Consider the following 24,922-nt stretch of genomic DNA (forward strand, 5'->3'; position numbering starts at 1 on the left):
CTTGTTATCTCAGATTCTCCAGCATCTGCAGTTCCTACTATCTCTGTCAAATCATTGGTGACCACTTTGCCTTTGACAGTAGGTCATATGTCTTACTTATTTCTGTGTTAAATAAAGAAACGTCACATTCTGATGTAAGTAAGAATGAAAAGCTGAGAAGTGGAACAGAGATGTTAACAAATGACAGAAAGACAGTTAGAGGAAACAGAAAAATGGAGATAGTAGAACCTTTAAGAGAAACTATTGGATGTCAAATGCTTTTGGGTGGCTGCACTATTAGGAAACAGAAATGAAATTGACTATTGAATTGACCATTTCTGCCAACAAAACATGAGTAAAGTAATTAGTTAGCTTTAAAATTGAACTTTTTTGATGATGCCCATCCTACATACTAATTGAAATAGCCTAAAAGTGCCATATCCTCCCACTTACTGTGTGAAATACCACCTGAGTGCAACTATTATATACTAATAGGAATCACTAACTATCACTTCATTTTCCTTTATGAGGTTCTAACAGCCAACACAAAAAAATCTTTGTGGTCTCACGAAAAACAATTAAATGAAAACTCCGTCACAATAAATGATGTCTCTGAACTATACTTGAACTTCCTTGCTGGAGTATATGGCACATAAAACATAATTCTGCTTCAAATAACAATCTGTGTTAAAGCTTTAAAAAAGGGCAGCATGCTTGTTAGTTCCAATCGACTGCAAATCGAATGGATGCCTTAAAATCTTCAAAGTGCCTTTCCCTTGATTACAGCAGACAAATTGATGGCGCGGCTAGCATTCCAGAGTATTTACGGCACTAAATAGTCATTGCTCAGTGCATTAGTTAAATAATTCAAATTGAAAAGAAGCTGCAGTAATCATATTTGTCAGTCTAAGTTGCTAATCATTTCAGAAAGCCCAAATTATAATATTTTGTTTACATCCAAATGACACACCCATTCAGAGAACATGAAAGTAATTACAGATTGGTTTTATAGGCTATTCATTCCTTCTTAATTGTGTTAAAGATTCATTTGCATTTCGATAACTGGTTTTTCCCCTTTTTGTATCTAGCATGGAAGTTCATTTTGAGAAAGATGGAATGAAAAATAGCAAGGTTATGCTAAAACTAAGCAAATCTTGGTGAGACTGCACTTGCAACATTTTATGCACAGTTTTGCTCACCATGTCATGACATGGGAATGGTTAGTGGAATAGATGTCGAGAAAATTTGAAATGAAAATGCCAGAAATAAGGGTATACATATCAATTGGTATTTTTCCACAGAATTTGAACAGTTCAGACCCATTGTGTCTATATTAGCTCGTCAAATGAACATTTCAACTTGTGCCAGTCTCTTTCTTCTGTTCTTAATGTGGTACGTTTTTATGTTCCAAATAAATTTGAATAACTCAGTGGAACCAGCCTCAAATCACACTACTAAGCAGTATATTCCAGACTGCAAATATTTATTAAATGAAACTGTTTCTTTTCTTTTTTCTTTATAAATCAATCAGTGGCAGCATTATCATGGGACTGATGGCTGTTGCCTACATTTGCTGTTTATACCAGGCAGGTATCTTCACCCTCTATGTACAGTGCCTCTGCTTGGTTCATGAGCTTGCCTTCTGGCCAATTAGACTATTGAGGTTTAAAGTAATATGATCACAGAAATCCTACAGTGTGAAAAGAGGACATTTGGTCCATCAAGCCTGCACCAACCCTCCAAAGACTATCCCACCCAGACTCTCAGCACCCATCCTAACCCTTTCCCTGTGATCCCACATTGACCACAGCTAACTCGAAGTAGCTTGTACATTGCTGGATGCCACTGGGCAATTTACAGTTACTAATCACCGAACCTGCACATCGTTGGGCAGAGGATGCCACCTAAGCAGAGCAGCTGGTGGAAAGCTGCACAGACATGTGGAGAACATGCAAACTCTACAGTCACCCAAGGCTGGAACCCAGGTCGCTGGCGTTGTGAGGCAGCAGTGCTAACTACTGAGCCACTGTGAGACCTATGATACGAACAGAAGTTGGGCTTGTGGGCAGGACCTAGAATTGATTCTGCTGTCTGGTTCCCAATCACATTTGGAATTTTGGCCCCAGATTTTTGAATATTTAGTATAGAACAAATGTGTAAGTTACAAATATTTCTCAAGCTACTAGGCATTAATGAAAAACTAAGCTAACCTTTGAAACATTGTGAAATTGCCTCCCAGTATAATTGTTCTCTGCATGGATTCTGATTGATGTTCTGACATCAGTCAAGGCTGAAGTACAGAAGTCCTCTTAAAATTCACAATTCTAAGGCAAAGCCTCATAACACATAATAACAGAAGCAGGGCATTCAGTCTATTCCCCTACTCAACTTAATCAGGGCTGCTGGAGTTTGGGAACAACCAAAGCATTCTCATTTCATCTTAATTCAGTGTCCCTTCCTGATTATATATTTTAGCAAGCTGCTGTCGGATTTAAATAGATGAACCATCAAATCAAGCTCACTGAAATTCACACATCAATTATAAAGATCCATGAATTCTTACCTATCCATTGGCTGCATCACTTTTAGTTCATTGGCAAAAACAATGAAGCATGTTCTACTTATTTTCCAGTTCATTGTGCTGTTAATTTAAAATTGGAAGAACAGAGAGAATAATTGTTAAAGTCAATAGTATTGCCAATGAATATAGAAATAAGTGGTTAGTCCATACTAACACAGGAGGGAGGATGTTGATTTCTGTGACATTGGGACTGTTTCTGGGGACATTACGACATGTATGAGGCAGATAGGTTGCATCTGAACTGAAAGGGACAAGCACTCTTTTGTTAGTGCTGCTGGGGAGGGTTTCAACTAACTTGGAAGGGATTTGAGATCTTGTGAGAAGCTACAGCAGGGGAGGATGCACTGCCAAAATTAGAAGAGATAGCAAGTGAGTCAAAGTGGTATAGAAATTACAGCCCAGTTTGTATACAAGAAAGTTTGACAAGGCTGAATGGTACTTATTGTAATGCAAGGGGTTTGTTGAACGGGGCATATGTGTTGAGGGCACAAATTAAAACATGGGAGTGTAGCATCTTTGTGGTCACTGAGACACACATGAGGGAAGGGCAGGATTTGCAGCTCAATATTCCAGGATACAGGGTCTTCAGGCAAGACAGGGAAGGACATGAAAAAAGAAATCACAATATTGATCAGGGAATCAATTACCGTGGTAAGAAGGGAAGAAGACAGAGTCATAGAAACAGAACCTTCGGTCTAACTCAACCATACCGACCAAATATCCTACCCTAATCTAGTCCAATGTGCCAGCATTTGGCCCATATCTCTCTAAACCCTTCCTATTCATAGACCCACCCAGAGGCCTTTTAAATGTCGTAATGATACCAGACACTTCCTCAGGCAGCTCATTCCATACACTCACCACCCCCTGCATGAAAAACCTGCCCCTTTTAAATCTTTCCCCTCTCAAACCTTGACCTGTAGTTTTGAACTACATGGCATATGCTTCCTTCTTATTCTTGACCAAAACCTCAATTTCTCTAGGTCATCCAGCATTCCCTATGCCTACCAGCCTTGCCCTTCACCCTAACAGAAACATAATGTCCATGGACTCTTGTTATCTCATTTTTGAAGGCTTCAAATGTCCCAGCCGTCCCTTTACCTGTAAATATCTGCCCCAATCAACTTTTGAAAGTTTTTGCCTAACACCATCAAAACTGGCCTTCCTCCAATTTAGAACTTTAACTTTTGGATCCGCTCAATCCTTTTCCATCACTATTTTTGACACAATATGTAAACAGACTAACCGGGGAAGAGGGTGTACTGGTTATTTCGGAAAATAAGCTCAGCCAGATGAGTAAAGTTTCAGTCGGGGACCATTTTGGGAGTAGTGACTATAATACCATGAGCTTTAAAATAGGGATAATAGCAACACTTGGGTGAAGGTGTTAAGTTGGAGGAAGGAAAATTACAACAATATTAGGCAGGAACTGGGGAATTTTGATTGGAGGCAGCTGTTTGCGGGTAAATCTACATTGGACATATGGAAGTATTTCAAGTGGTAGTTGATAAGAGTTCAGGAGCAGCACGTTCCTATGAGAATGAAGGATAGGTATGGTAAGTTATGTGAACCTTGGATGACCAAGGATGTTATGAACTTGGTCAGAAAGAAAAAAAAAGCATATGTAAAATCTAGGAGGATGTGAACTGATGGAGCCCTTGAAGTATATAAGGAAAGTAGGAAAGAATTTAAACAAAGAAGTAGACAGACTAAAAGGGGCCATGAAAAGTCATTAGCAAATAGGATTAATGAGAATCCCAAGACTTTTCACTCATTTATAAAAAAAACAAGAGGGTAGCCAGGGAAAGGGTTCACCCACTCAAGGGCAAAGGAGGGAATCTATGTATGGAGTCAGAAGAGGTAAGTGAAGTCCTAAACAATTTGTGGAGCTGGATGAACACAGCAGGCCAAGCAGCATCTTAGAAACACAAAAGCTGACATTTCAGGCCTAGACCCTTAATCAGAAAAGGGGGATGGGGTGAGGGTTCTGGAATAAATAGGGAGAGAGCGGGATGCAGACTGAAGATGGATAGAGGAGAAGATAGGTGGAGAGGAGAGTGTGGGTGGGGAGGTAGGGAGGAGAAAGGTCAGTCTCCCCCTCCCATTCCTTAGACAACATGTCCAATCTGGGCCTCCTGCAGGCCCATAATGATGCCACCCGTAGGTTGCAGGAACAGCAAAGCATATTCCGCTTGGGAACCCTGCAGCCCAGTGGTATCAATGTGGATTTCACCAGCTTCAAAATCTCCCCTCCCCCCACTGCATCGCAAAACCAGCCCAGCTCGTCCCAGCCTGCCTAACCTGTTCTTCCTCTCACCTATCCTCTCCTCCCACCTCAAGCTGCACCTCCATTTCCTACCTACTAACCTCATCCCGCCCCCTTGACCTGTCTGACCTCCCTGGACTGACCTATCCCCTCCTTACCTCCCCACCCACACTCTCCTCTATCCATGATATCAGAGATAATGGGAACTGCAGATGCTGGAGATTCCAAGATAATAAAATGTGAGGCTGGATGAACACAGCAGGCCAAGCAGCATCTCAGGAGCACAAATCCATCTTCAGTCTGCCTCCCCCCTCTCCCTATTTATTTCAGAATCCTCTCCCTCTCCCCCTTTTCTGCTAAAGGGTCTAGGCCAGAAACATCAACTTTTGTGCTCCTAAGATGCTGTTTGGCCTGCTGAGTTCATCCAGCTCCACACTTTGTTATCTTGGATTCTCCAGCAACTGCAGTTCCCATTATCTCTGAAGTCCTAAACAAATTCTTTGTGTCAGTATTGACCAAAGAGAAATAATTGGTGGAGAATTATCTCATGGAAGAGAGAGTGTCGAGTTTCTAAGCCAACTTGGTATTAAATAGGAACAGGTGTTCACCATTTTAAAAAGTATTAAGGTAGATAAGTTCCTAGATCCTGTTGGGATCTGACCCAGAATGTTGACGGAGGCAAGAGAACAAATCTCTGCAGCATTGACAGACACCTTAATGTCTTCTTTGGCAACAGGTAAGGTTCCAGAGGACTGAAGAATAGCTAATGTTGTCCCATTATTTAAGAAGGATGACAGGGTTAATCCTGGAAATTACAGACATACGAATCTCATGTCGGTGGTAGCAGAATTATTCGAAAAGATTCCCAGGAACAAGGTCTATTTGCATTTAGAAGCAGATGTACTTATTAGTGATAGACAGCACAGTTTTGTGCAGAGGAGGTCGTACCTCACTAACTTGATTGAGTTTTTTTGAAGAAGTGACGAAGATGATTGATGAGAGAAAAGCAGTTGGTGTTGACACAGACTTCAGTAAAGCCTTTATTGAAATCCCTGAGTGCAGACTGGTACAAAAGGTGGAGTCACATTGTATCAGGGTGAGCTGGCAAGATAGATACAGAACTGGCTCAGTCACAAGAAGCAAAGGGTGGAACATTGCTATTTGAAATGGAGGGTTGTGATTCATGGCATTCCACGGGGTTCAGTACGAGTGCCTCTACTGTTTGTGGTCTACTTAAATTGGACAAAAATGCAACTTGTCTAATTAGTAAGTTTGTGGACGATACAAAGATTGGTGGAGTGGAGGACAGTGAGGAGGATTGTCAAAGGATACAGCAGGACATAGATCATTTGGCGCATGGGCTCAAAAAAGACAGATGGAGTTTAATTCAGACAAATGTGAGGTGATGCATTTTGGAAGGTCAACTATGGGTAGAAATTATACAGTGAATGGCAGAACCCTTTGGAATATTGATACGCAGAGGGATCTAGGTGTGCAGGTCCACATATCACTGAAGGTGGCAGCACAGGTAGATAAGGTAGTAAAAAAGGCTTATGGCTTGCTTTCATTGGAAGGGGCATTGAGTTTAAGGATAGACAAGTTATGCTGCAGCTTTATAGAATTTTAGTTAGGTCACACTTGGAATATTACAGTTCTAGTCACCACATGACCAGAAAGGATGTGGATGCTTTGGAGATGGTTAAGAAAAAAGTTTACTACGATGTTGCCTAGTATGGAGGATTTTAGCTATGAAGAAAGGTTGGATAGACTGGGTTTGTTTTCACTGGAATGCAGGAGGTTGAGGGGCAACCTAATAGAAGTTTATAAGATTATGAATGGCATGGAAAGAGTTGAAAGTGTAAGACTTTTTCCCAGGGTGTGGAGGGATCAATTACTCGGTTCAAGGTGTGAGAAATGATGTGCGAGGCAAGTTTGTCACAAAAAGGGTAGTGAGTGCTTGGAATGCGTTGCCAGATGAGATGGTGAAACTTGTATGAATACAGGGATATGGATCCTGGAAGTGAATGCAGTTTTAGTATGGAAGGGCAAAAATGTGATTTCCCTAAATGTACACCCAGGAATGTCCTCCCACAGTACAGCTATAACGTTATCCCTAATCAATAATGGCACTCTCCATCCTCTCCTGCCCCTTTTTTATCCTTCTTATAGCATCTATATCCTGTAACATTAAGCTGGCAGTCCTGTCCATCCTCAAGCCATGTCACTAGTCACTATCATATCCCAGTCCCATGTTCCCAACTATGCCCTGAGGTCATATGCCATAATGCTAGGTCTCTTGCACTGATCTAAATGCACTTATCTCTTTTCTCACTATCTCCCTGGTGACGCGCTCAGTACTTCTTATACAGGTCACTGTTACGCCAGGAGATACTCCAATGATCCAAAAATGTGAATCCTTCTCCCCTACGCCAGCTCCTCAGCCACACATTCATCTGCTCTATCATTCTATTTGTATTCTCGCCAGCCTATGCACCATGAGTAATCCAGATATTGCTATCCTTGAAGGCCTACTTTTTAACTTCCTGCCTAATTTCCTATATTCTCATATCATACTTTTCTAATCGTATATTGTTTGTTCCAATATGTACAATGACCTTCAGCTGGTCCTTCTCCCCTTTGAGAATATTCTCTACCGTCTCAAAGATATTCATGATCCTGGCACCAGCGAGGTAAATCACCATTCTGATGTCTTATTGTCAGCTGCAGAAACATCCATCTGTGCCTCTGACTAGAGAGCCCGCGATTACAATTGATCACTTAGAACTCGTTGTACCCCTCACTACATTAGAGCCAGCCTCAGTACCCGAAACTTGGCTGTTGGTGCTACATTCCCTTGAGAGTCCATCTCCTCCAACTTCTTCCAAATAAGCATACTTGTTTGAGATGTAGATAGCCACAGGAGACTCCTGCACTATGTCCCTATCCTTCCTATCTTTCCTGGAGGTAACCCATCAGGTACCTGATTGTATCTGTGGTTTTTCTCTCTTCCTGAAATGGCCATCCATTACACCCCTGGCTCCTACGAATTCCTCATTGCCTCTAAGTGCCACTCCAACTGATCCATGTGATTCAATAGGATTCGCAACCAAACACACTTCCTGCGGACATAATCATCAGTGAAATTGAAATTCTCCCTAACTCCACTTCCCCCTCCAACATCTAACAAGAACTGCACATCATTCTACTAAATACCATATCTGTCCCTTAATAATCTACAGATCCAAAAAATAATAATTCTTGCTGCTCTAAGAAACCTGTTCCAGAATAACTTGATATCTATGTTTTATATTTTTAAAGTTTTATCAGGAGACAGATCTCAATTTCACTGCCTGTTTATTTTTCTCAGAATGAACTCCAATGTCCAGAAATACTTTCAACTAAACAGCAGAGGCAATTAGAGGAAACATTCACTTCTTGATCAGACAGCTGTGCAGGTCCCTTGACAACAATGCGTGGAGCTGTTTGAACACAGCAGGCCAAGCAGCATCTTGGGAGCTTTTGGGCTCCTAAGATGCTGCTTGCCATGCTGTGTACATCCAGCTCCACATTTTGTTGTCTCGGATTCTCCAGCATCTGCAGTTCCCATTATCTTTGTACAGGCCTTTTCCTCTGTTTTTCACATCCCGAGTGGTATCTATTCTCTCCCTTCCTATTTTTATAAAGTGCTGTTGTTTTTTTCCTTTTTTCCACCAAGTTCCAAAACAATAGAACAGCTTAAAAAAACAGTAATTACTGCTCCAAAAGATTCTACAAAATTGTCTCCAGCACTGAAAATACCTCAAAAAAGAAGCAGCTTTTACAGCGTACAATTTTTTCCTGTCTTCCAGCTTGGATTATCCAGAGTCCTCTTAGAAGGCTTCTAAAATAAAGCTACATGGGTAGATCTTAAAAAAATCAAAAGGGAGTGATCACATTTCTGGGACTGTAGAATAACCCCCGCAGCAGTCAGTGAGAAACAGCAGAGCAGATATATGTGGCAAAATTTCAGGGAAATGCGAAAGCAGTTGAGTTGTAATAGCACAGGACTTCAACTTCCCCAACATTAACTACAGTAACCATAGTGTGAGCATAATTAGATAGAGTGGGATTTCTTAAAATACATCTAGGACAGCTTTTTAAAGCTAGTACACAGAAGGTCCTATAAGAGGCAGGGTGGTCTTGGACTTAATTTTAGATACTAAAGCCAAGCAAGTGGTTGAAATATCATTGGAGGAGCATTTAGCAGATAGTGATCATAACTCCACTAGACTTGTGATTGTTATAGAAGCGGACAAGGATTGGTGTGAAATCAAAGTTCTAAACTGGATGAAGCTGATTTTAGTGAAATCAGATATGATTTGGCCAGAATGGGTTGGGCACAGATACTTTTACGTAAATCTGTGCCAGAACAGTGTGACACATTCAAGAAGGAATACCGGAGAACACAGAGCCAACATGTTCCAATAAAGATAAAGGGTGTGACCAAAAAATACAGTGAACTTTGGACATAGAAGACATACAGCATTGTAGAAAGAGATAAAGGGGGGCTTGTGGCAGAGACCAAGGCCTCAAAAACACAAAAGCACTAGAGGAGTATAGAACGTACAAGAGGAAACTTAAGAAGGAAATTAGGAGAGAAAAAGGCAGCATGAAGAAATAATGGCATGTAAAATAAAGGCAAATGTTAAATTATTTCATCCAAGTATGTTAAAGGTAAAGGGACAGCTAGGTAAATAATAGAGCTCATTGAGTACCACAGTGTAACTTGCGCATGGATTCAGAGAATATAGGCAATGCTTTCAATGAATACTTTGTATCAGTTGTTCACCAGTGAGAGGACTGATATTGGTACAGAAATCAGGAAAAAGGACCATGATAAAATTAAATAAATTAGCATAGTTAGAGAGGAGATTCTGAGTGCTCTGAGGCTTAAAACTAGTTAAATCTCTGGTGCTGGATGTCAATGTACTGTAGCTTGTTGAGTGAGGCAAGGGAGGAAATAGCAGCAATGCTGGAAATAATTTTTGATTCCTCTCTTCTACAGTCTGGAGCTGACTCACTGTCAGGGTGAAAGATGCAGAATCCCTCACTACATGTAAGTATTTTGATGTCAGGGTAAAGTCAGCACAGTCTAAGAAGGCCATAGCGTTATTAGAGGAACAACTGGCGGTGGATTAATCTGAGGGTCACCATGCCTCACGTGAGGGACGAATCATAAACTCCCATAGCACGGAAACAAATCCTCTGGTCCAACTCATCTGCTCCAACCAGACATTCCAATCTGACCTAATCCCATTTGGCAGCATTTGACCCATATTGCTCTGAACCCTTCCTATTCATAGACCCATCTAGATGTCTTTTGTGTAACATTGTACCTGCCCTCTAATTTTGAACTCCCCCACCTTAGGAAAAATACCTTGGCGATTCACCCAATCCATGCCCTTCACGATTTTATAAACTTGCATTAGGTCACGCCTCAGCCTCTGATGCTCTAGGGAAAAAAAACATACCAGGTGATTCACCTTCTCCCTAAACCCCAACCCCTCATGTCCCAGCAACATCCTTGTAAATCATTTCTGTATCCTCTCAAGTTTGATAACCTCCTTCCTATAGAAGGGCAATCAGAATTGTATACAGTATTCTAAAAATGGCCTCACCAATGTCCTGCACAACAGCAACATACTGTCCCAACTCCTATATTCAATATACTAACCAATGAAAGTAAGCATATCAAACATCTTTTTCACCACCCTGTCTGCATGCACCTCCAATTTCAACCATGAACCTGCATCCCTAGGTCTCTTTGTTCGGCCACACTCAAGGTCCTACCATTAACTGTGCAAATCCTGCCCTGGTTTTCTTTGCCAGAATGCAACACCTAGTACTTGTCCAAATTAAACTCCAACTGCCATTCTTCATCCCATTGGCCTATCTGATCAAGGTACTGTTGAGCTCTGAAAGAGCTTTCTCATTGTCCACTACATCACCATTTTTGTATCATCTGCAAATTTGTTAACTGAAAAGTAGTCATTCCAATGGTTTATAGAAAATTGCATGGCGTAAACAATTTACAGGATTCGTTGACAATGCAGTATGGAGCTGGAGGAGCACAGAAGGTCAGGCAACATCAAAGAAGCAGGAAAGTTGATGTTTTGGGTCAGGACACTTCTTCAGAAAAGGGTCCCTTTTCTGAAGAAAGGACCTGACCCAAAACATCAACTTTCCTGCTCCTCTGATGCTGCCTGACCTGCTGTGTTCCTCTAGCTCTGCACTGTGTTGTCTCTGGCTCCAGCATCTGCAGTTCTTGTTATCTCTTATATGGTTCAGTCTTCATTCTATCGTGAGAATTACAGTCAGCCAGCCTAGGGATAACAAGGCAGTGATCTAATTTAAGCCTTTCAAAGGCATTACAAATCAAAAATTGAAACAGTTTTTGACCATCTGAGTCCTGAAATGAGATCACAGCCTTGAAATTACTCTCATGTTTCCATCAGTTTCATGTAATTTATTCAACACACTGTGAAGTTGCTGAGTTGTTTGATTTTGATTGTGAGCCTATTGTTTCAATGGGGGCATATACTGGATATTGGCTATTGGCTATAATGTCCTTTGGTAATGTATATTAAAATCTTCACCAAGAGTAGAAAATACCATCAGAAAATAAAGAATAACAATGATCCATTTCCCCTTCACATCTGGAATAACCTAATTTATTAAGTAATCTACAGAAACTTTAATCTCCCAAATTAAAAAAATCTCTCCGAGAGAAATTCTCTAACTGTCTAAACACAAATTGATAATATCATCATATCTTCACAACTCTTTTGTTCAAATCATCTATCATTCATAAATCATCTGTGGCTCTGATATAGAACTCTTCCCTTGGAGTCAAAAAGTTTGAGCTCTACTCCAAAGAGTTGAACACATGTAGTCTCGGTTGTCAGTGATAATGGGAACTGCAGATGCTGGAGAATCCAAGATAATAAAATGTGAGGCTGGATGAACACAGCAGGCCAAGCAGCATCTCAGGAGCACAAAAGCTGACGTTTCAGGCCTAGACCCTTCATCAGAGAGGGGGATGGGGTGAAGGTTCTGGAATAAATAGGGAGAGAGGGGGAGGTGGACCGAAGATGGAGAGAAAAGAAGATAGGTGGAGAGGAGAGTATAGGTGGGGAGGTAGGGAGGGGATAGGTCAGTCCAGGGAAGACGGACAGGTCAAGGAGGTGGGATGAGGTTAGTAGGTAGGAGATGGCGGTGCGGCTTGGGGTGGGAGGAAGGGATGGGTGAGAGGAAGAACAGGTTAGGGAGGCAGAGACAGGTTTGACGGGTTTTGGGATGCAGTGGATGGAGGGGAAGAGCTGGGCTGGTTGTGTGGTGCAGTGGGGGGAGGGAGTTCGCGACAAACAACTGCACCTCCCAGTCGCAAACCATTTCCACTCCCCCTCCCATTCTTTAGATGGCATGTCCATCATGGGCCTCCTGCAGTGCCACAATGATGCCACCCGAAGGTTGCAGGAACAGCAACTCATATTCTGCTTGGGAACCCTGCAGCCTAATGGTATCAATGTAGACTTTTCGAGCTTCAATATCTCCCCTTCCCCCACCGCATCCCTAAACCAGCCCAGTTCGCCCCCTCCCCCCACTGCACCACACAACCAGCCCAGCTCTTTCCCTCCACCCACTGCATCCCAAAACCAGTCCAACCTGTCTCTGCCTCCCTAACCTGTTCTTCCTCCCACCCATCCCATCCTCCCACCCCAAGCCACACCCCCATCTCCTACCTACTAACCTCATCCCACCTCCTTGACCTGTCCATCTTCCCTGGACTGACCTATCCCCTCCCCACCTCCCCACCTATACTCTCCTCTCCACCTATCTTCTTTTCTCTCCATCTTCGGTCCGCCTCCCCCTCTCTCCCTATTTATTCCAGATCCCTCACCCCATCCCCCTCTCTGATGAAGGGTCTAGGCCCGAAACGTCAGCTTTTGTGCTCCTGAGATGCTGCTTGGCCTGCTGTGTTCATCCAGCCTCACATTTTATAGTCTCGGTTGTCACTTCACTGTAATGTTAAATGAGTACTGTATTGTGGAAGATGCTATTAAAATGAGATCTTAAATTGAGGCCCTGCCCACACCTTCAGATGGATTAAGGAGATCCAATGACATTATTTGATTAAGAGGGGTAAACGTCTGTTGTCCCACCCAGTCTTTCTCCTTCAACTAACTAAAACCAAATTATATGTTATCAAGAATTTTAGCTTTTACCTTAACTTAGAGGACTTCAGTTCTGAAGAATTTTAGAAAATGGACTTAGCTCAAGCTTTACCGACATGCTTGCAATAGTTTCTAGAAAAGACATTATTGAAAACTCAAATGGGCTCAGGCTCAGGCAGAAACAACACAGAAGCGGGTCACTCAGCCATCTTGTCTCTCCGATCAACAAAGATTTGACTACACTCATTCTATTTTCCAGCGTTTGGCAAATAGCTTTGGAAGCTTTAACAATGCAAATCAATTGTAAATACTGCTTAAATGTTACAAGAGTTTCTGACTCAACTACCCCTTCAGGCAATGAATTCCACTACTCTCTCAGCAAGAAAAAAAATTCTCAATTCTTCTCTTCACCTTTGACCTTTTGCATTAAATCTAGGCCCCTTGATATTGATTCCTCTACTAATGGAAAAGTGTCTTTCTGTTCACATAATCTAAGCCTCTCATAATCTTATGTACCTCTGTCAGGTCCCACCTCAATCTTTCTAGCTACCTATCTTTCCATAAAGCTCAAATGCTCAAGATCAGGCAACATGCTGGAAAATCTCCCTTGTGTCCTCTCTAGTGCAACTGATTCCCGCTTGGACTTGAGTTTATTTTAAAAAAAGACTTCTGAGAAATCATTCTGAGATCAGTTCGCTTTGCTGTAGATCCTGCTGAGGTTGTTTTGAATTGATTGGGGAAGAAAAAAATCAATGTATTATCTGCTTAAGTTGTAAGAATGCTTAGAAAGAAACAGCTGAGTGAGAGAAAAGTTTGATATGAACAAGCAGCCTTGCTGATCTCCTACATTTCTTACAAGTAAACCATCTGCAACAGTTCAAAGCAAATCTCATTAATTCTTTTCAAAAGAGTGATTGAAGAAATATCTCAAGACTCGATTCTGTGTCCTCAAGACTTGGAATGACTTGGAACATCACATCAATGCCTCCAGAATATTCATTTTTCTTTCAAGCCAAAGTTGTTTTCTCCCCTGCAGAAAAGTCATCCTGACAGAGAAATTTGCTTTCTCTTTTTTCAGGAAGAGTATGTGCGCATGTGCGTGTATGGTGTTTTCTATGGAAATTTTTCACGCCTATCTATTTTAGGAATATTTAGAGGGACAAGCATTTATACTTCTAAATTATTGACTGGATACTTTCACTAATTATTGCATCATTATTGCACAAACTTTATTTGCATAATAAATTCATAATTGTATATGTTAAGAAACCTGATACATATATCTTGCTATTTAAAAACTTATATGGATAAGGCACTTAATTGGTCATCTTAGTAACTGAGACTACTATTTTTATTTTCTGTTGTGACTAATGGTGCAGTGAAACTAGAATGGTAGCACTCCCCTCCGACCTCAGTCACAACAGTGATCACTGTTTAATTACTGTTTGTTAGAGCTTATTGCAAATACATTGCCTACTGCCCTCGCAATATTATAACAATGATTGCCTTTAAAACGTAAATACTTTGGTACATTCCAGGTTTGGAAAGGGGATCAAATAAATGCAAGTATTTTCAGCAGAACCAGGGATAACATCACCACTAGGAAAATGTTTAAGAACACATACAACAGCTGCAATAAACCAAGTTAGAAATTTTGCTGATGTATCTAGGAATAAATTATTTTTGCTTATTATAATAACAAGTAAATTCATAAAATTATTCGAATGATTAGAAATGTGAAATTATTAGGGCATGTCTTTCCTTATCAAAATTAATGGATGATCAAATGAATAACTTTTTACATTATGTGACCAAGCATAAGAAAAAGAAACAACTTAAGCATTGGGAATGAGAGAAAAGCACATGGACTATTGAAGATGCCTTTCCATCATTTCACCATTGGCAGTTGTGGCTTCAATTGCCTTGACTCTGGAATTTTGTTCCAAAACTCCTTTATTTTCTCTTGCTTTAAGGTGGTCTTTAAAACTTACGCCTCTGATGAAGGCTTTTAGCACCTGCCCTAAATTGTCCCTCTTTGCCTCAGCGACTATTTTACAATCTGAATAGTGCCCTACACAATAGCCTGAAATGGTTTGTCTGTTAAAAGTGCTTTATAAATAGAAGTTGCTTCTGTTGACATTATTTTGCAGGAAGCAGAGTTATTCTGCTAGTGGTTTAGTCATTAAACTCACTCAGGACCGCTGATGGTGGAAAATATTCTCACCTGCCCTCAAATCAACACTTATTTGGTTCAAAAGAGCCAAGATAGCCATACGCCACTGCATACAAGAGTGGGGGTGTGACTGAAAAAGCTGCATTAGCAAATTTGTTGCCACTTGAAATGCTTTTAGCAGATTATGTTGGACTGGAACAGAGTGACATAGAATGCTGCTTGAGAATAAGCTGATTTAATTAGACAATTGAGGATGCAGTAGATAAGGCATATCATGCTGGGATAGGAATCACGCATTTCCTCATTGCTGATCACTTTGTACATTTGCTCCTATAATAAGAACCAAGTTTAATGTGAGTGGTTATGCAATATCAGAATCAGTGCTTTATAGAAATCAATAAATTCTCTTATAATTTATGGCCAGTAATGCAGTTTAAATTGGCAAAGTTGCATTTGACTGTTATGGCATACTAAGCAGACTTCCAAGCAGTTGGCCAGTAGTTGTTTGATTCTTGGCTATCACAATCACTATGTGAGAAGGCAGCCAACACATAAAGGCAATTGGCTTCTAATTTACTGTGCTTTGCACAAACAAGTTCAAATCCCACCCTTGTCAATAATTTGTAAGATCCTGAGGGGTTGTATGTGGAAAGGATGTTTCTGTCGTGAAAGAAGCTAAAACTAGAGGTTACCAATTAGGGGTTGTCAATTTAAGGTCAAGGTGTCATGGTTCCTAGATTGGTCCTCAGTCACAGAAATTGGGCCTGAGAGAAAACAGGCCAAACTAATTTAAACAGCAGCCAGCAGCTATTGGCTGCAGAGAACAGTGGAAATCAAGCTAAAAAAATTTACGAAGTTTCGGGGGGGAGAAAAACCAGTTACAATCAACATGAGGGTTATATATTGGAGAAATAGTGATCAGATTTTCTGGCACCTTGATTTCAAGCCAGTGTTTGATGTACACTTTACACTTTGCTTGTGTGGCGACTTTGAAGGATGTTGGCACGATCCTATGAACCCCTCTGATGACCAAATTTGCCAAAGACTACTGAACATTTTGGTGAGGGATATTAAAACACACGTTTAACCCCAATCTCAGTGGAGACTCACAGCAAGACTCTTTGCGGGAAGACCATGCAACAAGCCAAGAAGATTCACCCTGACTAGTGAGATCCTTCTCTGTGGAAGAGAGCCAGCCTTAAGCCAGGAAGCAAGGGGAATCCACCAGCCCAGCTCGTGCACATGTGGATTATTGCAGGTATGTCCTCTCACAGACAGATACAGCTGGATGGAGAGAATAAATATTGTGCTAATTTGGTAAATGCTCACATGATGTTTTGAATAAGGAGTGCTGTGTTAATAAAATCAAGTTGAAACACAAAAAAAATTCTGCATCCCTTCGTCCATGACATTGATGAGAACACCTGAGCAAAGGGTTTTTCATACATAAAACTGGTTAGAGTGTCCAAAGCACAGATAAGAAATGGGGATACGGATTTTAAAAAAATCTGAGTGGTGATGAATCTTTGGAACTCTCTTCCAAAAAGACGCTGGAAGCAGAGTTTTTTGACTAAGGTAAGGCAAGGTTAGGTAGACATTAGGTAAGCAAGGGAGTGAAAGGTAATCAAAGTTAGACAGGAACATGCCATAATCAGATCAATAATGAACTTGTTGAATAGCAGAGCAGGTTTGAAGGGCTGAGAAACATCCCAATAGAGACAATGGACTCCATTGTAGTGACTGGGCTGAAAACACAACACTTTTAGACTGGAACAACCCATTATTTGCTGAATATTAAAAAGAAGCATGAAGTGATTCTGGGTTACTGATACAATTTGAAAATGATTTAAAGTTTCAACTGGGTGAAGGTAATGCTCTTTTTAACCATAGAATAGAGTCAGGAAAAAAAATCAATAGCAACAGAGATTGCGACCTTGCTCTGTCGTTAATCCATGGAGCCTAACCTCTCACAGCCGTAGGAGTAAAATTTAATGTTTGCAATGGGATTTTCGCTCATCAGCTGCAGTAGTGACAGGAACTTTTTGTACTGCATTCCTCAGTCTTGAATGCTGTGGTCAAGTGTTTTAGTGCATCCTGAGCCCTGTACTGAAGCAATGTTGTGCTTGATTTTCCAGTCTCATGCAAATTGCCACTCTGTTCCTTCCTGTTTTGTCCAACAAAACAGCCCTGCATTTTTGTCAGGAGATTTCAATTAAGCCTCGGTCAGAAATATGGAGCCATACCTCCATTCTGACAGGTCACAAAGAGTTGTTGGACACCGTGGGGGGTAAGCCAAACCCCATCCCTCATCCCAGCCAGCTGCCATAATGTGAAATACAGAAACTCAGAATCACAGATGGCTATTTTGAAGGCAACTCTCAAACACTCAGCAATTGAGGTAGGTATGAGGTTAGAATATCAATGACAGTGTGCCAGAGGACAATATGACAAGGACACCTGCTGTATGGGCTGCTTAAGGTCAGTCAGAATGGATATCAGAGATCTGTTCCAGTCTTGAGCAGTGGGGATTTTTGGTGGTAACAAGTGATGTCAGGTCATAGGGAAGTGGTGGTGGTGGCTGGGTTTGGTGGTGGGAGGAGTGGGTGTCAGGTCTGTTGGCAGACAAACCCAAAAATAGCATCAGCAGGATAGTTGGGATTTTCAGGTCTAACAGTGGGTCCTTAGTGAGGTTTGGGGTTTAGTCCACTGGCAAGAAGAGGTGCAGCAATGCCTGATGGCAGGATGAGACAGTCAGATCTGGTGGTGAAGGAGGTGAGATTGCGTCCAGCGGTAGACACTGGGATGGAAGGGGAGGGACAGTGTGTCAGGTCCAATCTCTGATTAGGGTGAGGGGTGGGGCATGACATTGAGTCTGTGACACACGTAGGGTAATGTTTTGGGTCAGGGTCTGGTGAGGTGAGAGTGTTACTGATGGGGGAGGCTATACTTGGGTAGTCATGATTTCAGTTGTGAGTCAGCTCAGTACTTACTCAAGAGTTTAATCACGTATTGAAGAATTTAACCTATCCTGTGTAACTATTTGCTTAATTTCATTGGAACCCTCAAAATTCCGCAACTTAAAATAATACTTTCAGAATGTTTCAGCTGTAGATCAACTGACCAGCAGAACCTTCAATTTCCAGGAATTCCTTTGGAGTCTGCAATGCAGCATGTATACTAAAATTGGAACCACACAGAAAAGTTTAGCATGGCTCCTGTGCAAGGATGACATATGAATAAAGGCGGCATGGTAGCTCAGTGGTTAGCACCACTGCCTCACAGCGCTAGGGATGCAGGTTTGATCCTATCCTCGGGCGACTGTCTGTATGAAGCTTGCACATTCTCCTTGCATCTGTGTGAGTTACCTCTGGGTGCACCGGTTTCCCCCACAGTCCAAAAAAGTGCAGTTTAGGTAAATTAGCCATGATAAATTGCCTACAGTGTCCAGGGATGTGTAGGTTAGGAGGATTAGCCATGGTAAATATACAATTAGAGGAATAGGGTAGGTGGGTGGGATGGTCGTCAGAGGATTGGTGTGGACTTGATGGGTTGAATGGCCTACTTCCACACTGTAGAGATTCTAGCCAGTATTCTGCAGGATCCCCACGTGCAACTCCCCTCTATCTAAAATTATCTGACCATTGGAATATCTGGGCCAATGTGTTGTTAATTAAGACTTTACACTAAAAACCCTACAAGGACCCTCTTAAGGAACAGCTGGAGAATCCCTACCTCTGGACTGAAAGATTTGGGTTCAACTCCCACCTGCTCTGGAGGTGTGTAATAACATTTCTGGACAGATTGAGTAGAAAAATAGGTTAAATGAAAACAAAAATTCTCCAAATTCACAGTTTCTCAATGCAGAGGCTTCAGCTTTAGTATCTGCCATTATTACAGATACCTCACACTGACTAACAACAGAAGGCATTCAATCTATTTTTAAACTGATAGCATTTCAATTTCAGAGCTCAAAAAGCTACAATGTTATGCAATGTTCTCTCAGTTGTTATCCTGCACTGAACTTATCTTCAAAACTGACACATCCCTTGTTACAGGTTTAAGTGTATTACATTGTCAAAAGAATGGCAGTAAAATATTAGGTTTTTCTTGTGCTTAATTCTTATAGTGTGAAAACGTCATTTTTTTTGTGTAATAGTTTTTTGTAAGCTTATTTTTCTTGCAGCCTGTTCATTGAATCCATTTACTTTAATGCCAAAAGTACTCCTGGGAGAAGTTTAGTGAAAAATTGATTCAAAGTTGGTATTTGACCCGAAATAAGAAGTGACAAATTGAATAATGTGATGATATAATGTGAGAATTCCAATACGTTAATTTTGGAAAAAAAAGGATTCAAATGAAGATTGAGCAAGGGCACATGGAAGCAACATCAGCCATACCTAAAACAGAAATGTCAACACTCATTAGAGTATTACTCATTAGACATGCAGGTTCCATAACTCTTACCATCTGATATAATCAGACAGCACAGCACATCAGTGCAACAGCCAAGACTGAAACATCTGCAACAATCTTCAACCAGACATACGGAGAGGATGTTCTATCTTGGCTTCCTCAAAGCCACAGTATCACAGATGTCATTCTAAAACTGACTTGATTCATAGAGGATCAAAGAATCCCTACAGTGTGGAAGCAGGCCATTTGGCCCGTCGAGTTCACACCAACACTCTGAAGAGCATCTCACCCAAATCCACCCCATCCCTGAAACTCTATATTTCCCATGGCTAATCCACATACCTTGCACATCCCTGGACTCTATCAGCAATTTAGCAGGCCAATCCACCTAACCTGCACATCTTTGGACTCTGAGAGGACACCCACGCACACAGGGGGAGAATGTGCAAACTCCACACAGGCAATCATCCAAGAGCGGGATTGAACCCGGGTCCCTGGCGCTGTGAGGCAGCAGTACTAACCACTGAGCCACCACATTTCCCACCAACTCACTCCATGTGATGTCAGGAAATGGCTGAAGACACTGGATACTGCAAAGTCTTTGGACTCTGACAACATTCCATGAATAGTACTGAACATTTGTACTCCAGAACTATCTGAATTCTTAGTCAAGTTGCCCACCTACACTGGGTTGCTCTCTGTAGGTGGAAAAATGGCTAGGTACCCCTCTAGACAAAAGAAAGAAAAACCTACCTGGATTAATTACCACTACATTAGTTTACCTTATATAAAGTGCTAAGAGGGAGCATTGACAGTGCTGTTGAGTAGCAATTGCAAAGAAATAATCTGTTCACTAAAGTGATACTCACCTTAGGTTGAACAAGACAAAACTCAGGTCCTGGCCTCATCACAGCCTTCATCTAAACATGGGTAAAGTCATGAACCTGATTATGAGAAAGTGACTATCCTTGAAATCCAGGCTGCATTTGACAGACTGTGGCAACAAGCAGCCTTAGCATAACTAGAGTCAATGGGAATTGAAGGAAAGCTCTGTACTGGCTGCAGCTTTATACAGCACAAAGAACAATGGTCATGCTGTTCATAGGCAATCATCTCACATCTCTGTAGGAGTTCCTCAGGATAATATCTTAAGCCCAAACATCTTCAACTGCTTCTTCAATGGTCTTCTCTCCACTACAAAATCAGAAATGTGGATGTTTGATGCTGATTGCACAATGTTCAGTGCAATTTGTGTTTCCTCACATAATGAAGCAGTCCGTGTGCAAATGCACCAGGACCTGAACAATATCTAGGCTTGGGCAAATAGGTGGCGAATAACATTCACACTATACAAAGGCCAGGGAATGGCCACCTCCAACAAAAGAGAATCTAGCCTGTGCCCCTTTAGGTGTCCAATAACATTTCAATTGCTGAATCTTTCACTATCAACTTGCTGGGATTGTGCTTCTCCATTGACTAGAAACTGAACGGAATCAAAGTTGTGTGGTTACAAGTGTATGTTAAGGGTAGGAATTCTGAGGCAAGTAACTCACCTCCTATGTTTCCAATGCTTGTCCACCATCTATAAGACAAACCAGGAGAGTGATGGAATACTTGTCATTCATGTGGATAAGCAGAGCACCAGCAACACGTGAATCTTGACACCATCCAGAACTGCTTGTTCATTATCACATCCATCACCTTCAACACTCACTCTCTTCACCACTAATGCTGAGGAGCAGCAATACGTAAGATAGACAAGGTACCACCAACAGCACCTTCCAAACCCACAGCCTGTAATACCAAGAAGGACAAGGGCAGCAAATCCATGGGAATATTACCTTCGGCCGAGTACCTTTCAAGTCACATACCATCCTCTCATGGAACTATCACACCGTTGCTTCACTGTAACTATGTCAAATCTTTATGACAGCACTAAGAGTGGTCCTACAGCACAAGGGCTGCTGCAGTTCAAGAATGTGGTTCACCATGACCTTCTCCAGGGGTGGACAATAAATGTTGGCTAGGCCTATGATACTGCATCCCATGAACACATTAAATAAGTTAACATTTCCAGCTAGCTCAATATTATGACAAATAATGTATATACCTCAAGTTTTGAAGTCAGCTGCTCTAACTATTGAGAGGGACAATGCATAAATTTACAAGACCAATTGCTTTGGTCCTATCTGATGGTATGATTAGAATGAGATCTGGTCTGATTTTTTTTTCAAATTTTTGTTAATATGATTCACTGAAACATAGTCACATGATGCTGCAGAGTTTCTTTGAAACAAAAGCTCATTACACAAAACACAAAGCAACAAAAAAAACAAGCTACCTAACTCTAGAGATTTTAAAACACAGCAAAACAATCATTTTACAGCAATTCAAATCCAGAGAAATATCCCCTCTCGAATAAATCTTTAACTTTGAGGTAGCTCATTCTACCCAGATCATTCCTGCAAACAACAATGTTTTCTTGTGTAAACAAATACCAAACTGAGCGTGCATGCTTTCTTAGCTTTTATTTACCTGTAGACTTCTAGCCAATATTCCCTGGTCTGGAAGTTGTACAGACTAGAACTTTTTTTTTATTGAGGTAACTGTGCTTTCCCTGGATTGTTCTATACTCCTTTTCTAAGACAGAATTATATTTCAAGGAGACCTGACTGGGGTCAAAAGCAAACTGCCCAAAAACATTCGATCTGAGTTTTCTAAGTTAAAATCAGTCCTTGATCTCTTGAAACAAAAACAAGATAATGAATTTCAAACTTTAAACATCGTGTTGTAAATGCAAGTACAAACAATTTTACACTATCACTCCCAAGGGTCGCTGCTGTCAAAAAGACACTGTATTAGGCTATAATTGTGATCAGAGATAATGGGAATTGCAGATGCTGGAGAATCCGAGATAACAAAATGTGGAGCTGGATGAACACAGCAGGCCAAGCAGTATCAGAGGAGCATAAATGTCAGCTTTTGTGCTCCTAAGATGCTGTTTGGCCTGCTGTGTTCATCCAACTTCACACTTTGCTATCCTGTATTAGGTTATGTTTCCTGGGAGGACTGTCAGACCTAGTTTTTTCTAAACCCTTTATAAAAGTAAAGCAATCTGCCTTTATTTTAAAATGGTGCCTCTAAAATTAATATGTATAGATATCACATACAATTTTCATCACACTGTACCTTTTGTATTTCCACTATTTGTGGCTAAGAATGTTATCGCCTTATGAAGCACAGAGACACAGAAGATACGAGCAGCAGCAGGCCATTCGACTCCTCAATCCTGCCCTGCCATTCAAAGTGTCCATGACTCAATACTCTATCTCACTTTCTCCCATATCCCTAGATCCCTTTAACTATAATTGCACATCTACCTCCTGTTTTAAAAACACTGTCTTAGCCTCAACCACCTTCTGTGGTAATGAATTCCACAGGCTCACCATCCGCTGGGTTAATAAATTTATCATCACAGTCATAAAAGATTTACCACTTCTCCTTAAACTGGCTCTGGAATTCCCCAACACCAGGAACTTCCTTCCTGTATCTAACCTGTCATTAGTCCTGACAGAATTTTATAGGTTTCTATGAGATCACCCCTCAGCTTCCAAATTCCAGGTGAATAAAATCCTAATTGCTTCAATCTCTCTCCTCATATGTCAGTCCTTCCATCCCAAGAATCACTGATAAACCTTTGCTGGACTGTCTCTCGACAAAGAACATACTTCATTAGATAAAACTGCACACAATATTCCAGTTGTGTCCTTACCAATGCCCTGCACAATTGCAGCAAGACACTGTACTTGCATTCTCTCACGATGAAGTCCAACATAAATTTTGCCTTCTTTATTGCCTGCTCCACCTGAACACTCACTTTCAGCAACTGGTCCACGAGTACACCCAGATCTAGTTGAACATTTCTCTCTCTAAATTCTTAGCCAAATAATAATCTGCCTTTCTATTTGTTTCCCCCCTCCCGAAGCGGATAGCCTCACGTTTATCCAAATTATACAACCTCTGCCATGTACAACACTTGCTCAGCCTGTCCAAATTATAAGACCATAAAACACAGGAGCAGAAATGAGGACATTCAGCCCATCGAGTCTGCTCCACCATTCAATCATGGCTGAAAAGTTCCTCAACCCCATTCTCCCATAACTCTTGATTTCCTTGATAATCAAGAGCCTATCTATCTCAGTCTTAAATGCACTCAATGACCAGGCCTCCACAGCCTTCTGTAGCAGTGAATTCCATAGATTCACCACTGTCTACAAGAAGAGGTTTCTCCTTATCTCCGTTCTAAATGGCATTCCCTTTTTTCTAAGGCTGTGCCCTTGGGTCCTAATCTCTCCTACCAATGGAAGCTTAAGTTCTGTGCAAGCTGACTCTCATACTCTATTTCTCCTTCTTAAATCAGTCCCTTTGCCCTCCTTTGCTGACTTCTGGATTGTTTTGAACCCTCAGGTCTATTTTTCTTTCCTGCCAATTTGTATGGTTTTTTTGTATCTAATGCTATCTCCAGTTCCCCTTGCATTTAAACAATTTTTGTAGTTCACTCATTCATTCTCAGAATGTTTGCCATTATCTGTCCACTATCATTCCTTTCAGTAGCATTTCCCAATCCATCATAGTTAACACATACCTCATACCATTGTAGTTTCCCTTCTTAAAATTCAGGACCCTACTTTCAGAATCAACTACCATGCTCTCCATCTTGATTAAGCATCCTATCATATTACATTCGCATACCCCAAGGGGTCTCTCACAACGACACAATATCTTCCTCATTGCACTGAATCTAAAATGGTCCATTCTCTGGTTAGTTCCTCAATGTACTGGTCCAGAAAACCATCACGTATGTATCCTAGGAATTCCTCCTCTCTTATTATTATTAACTTATTCTCCCAATCTACATGCAGATTAAAAAGTCACATTAATTTCAGATGCCCCTTTATTGCATGCAGTTCTAATCGCCTGTTTAATGTCATTCCAAGTATTCTACAACAGTTTGGTGTTTTATATACCATCCCCACTAATGGCTTTTGTCCGTTTAGTATTTCTCAATTCTACCCTTACAGATTCTGTATTGTCCGAGCTGGTGTCTTTCTCAATTTTGCATTTATGTCATCTCTAACCAGTAATGTCGCTCCACTGCTTCTTTTTTTTGTCTGTCCTTCCTAAATACTGAATATCCTGGATGTTCAGTTCCCATCTCTGCAGCCATGTTTTCATAATCCCAATATATCATACATCTATTTGTGTAGTTAATTCAATTTTTATTTCAAACATTCCTT

General features: G+C 41.1%; 1 protein-coding gene and 1 non-coding gene across 8 annotated transcripts in view; one reads left to right on the plus strand and one right to left on the minus strand.

Moving 5' to 3' along the window:
• The window catches only part of lingo2 (leucine rich repeat and Ig domain containing 2), a 933,051-nt gene that overhangs the window by 749,783 nt on the left and 158,346 nt on the right, over positions 1 to 24,922 (minus strand). The gene's annotated exons all lie outside the window — the stretch shown is intronic.
• LOC125451365 (U6 spliceosomal RNA) lies at positions 18,369 to 18,472 on the plus strand. Its single transcript, XR_007247281.1, has one exon. It is a non-coding gene; the product is annotated as a U6 spliceosomal RNA (small nuclear RNA).

This window comes from Stegostoma tigrinum, chromosome 3, assembly GCF_030684315.1.
Source record: "Stegostoma tigrinum isolate sSteTig4 chromosome 3, sSteTig4.hap1, whole genome shotgun sequence".
In the NCBI taxonomy this organism is placed as follows: Eukaryota; Metazoa; Chordata; class Chondrichthyes; order Orectolobiformes; family Stegostomatidae; genus Stegostoma; species Stegostoma tigrinum.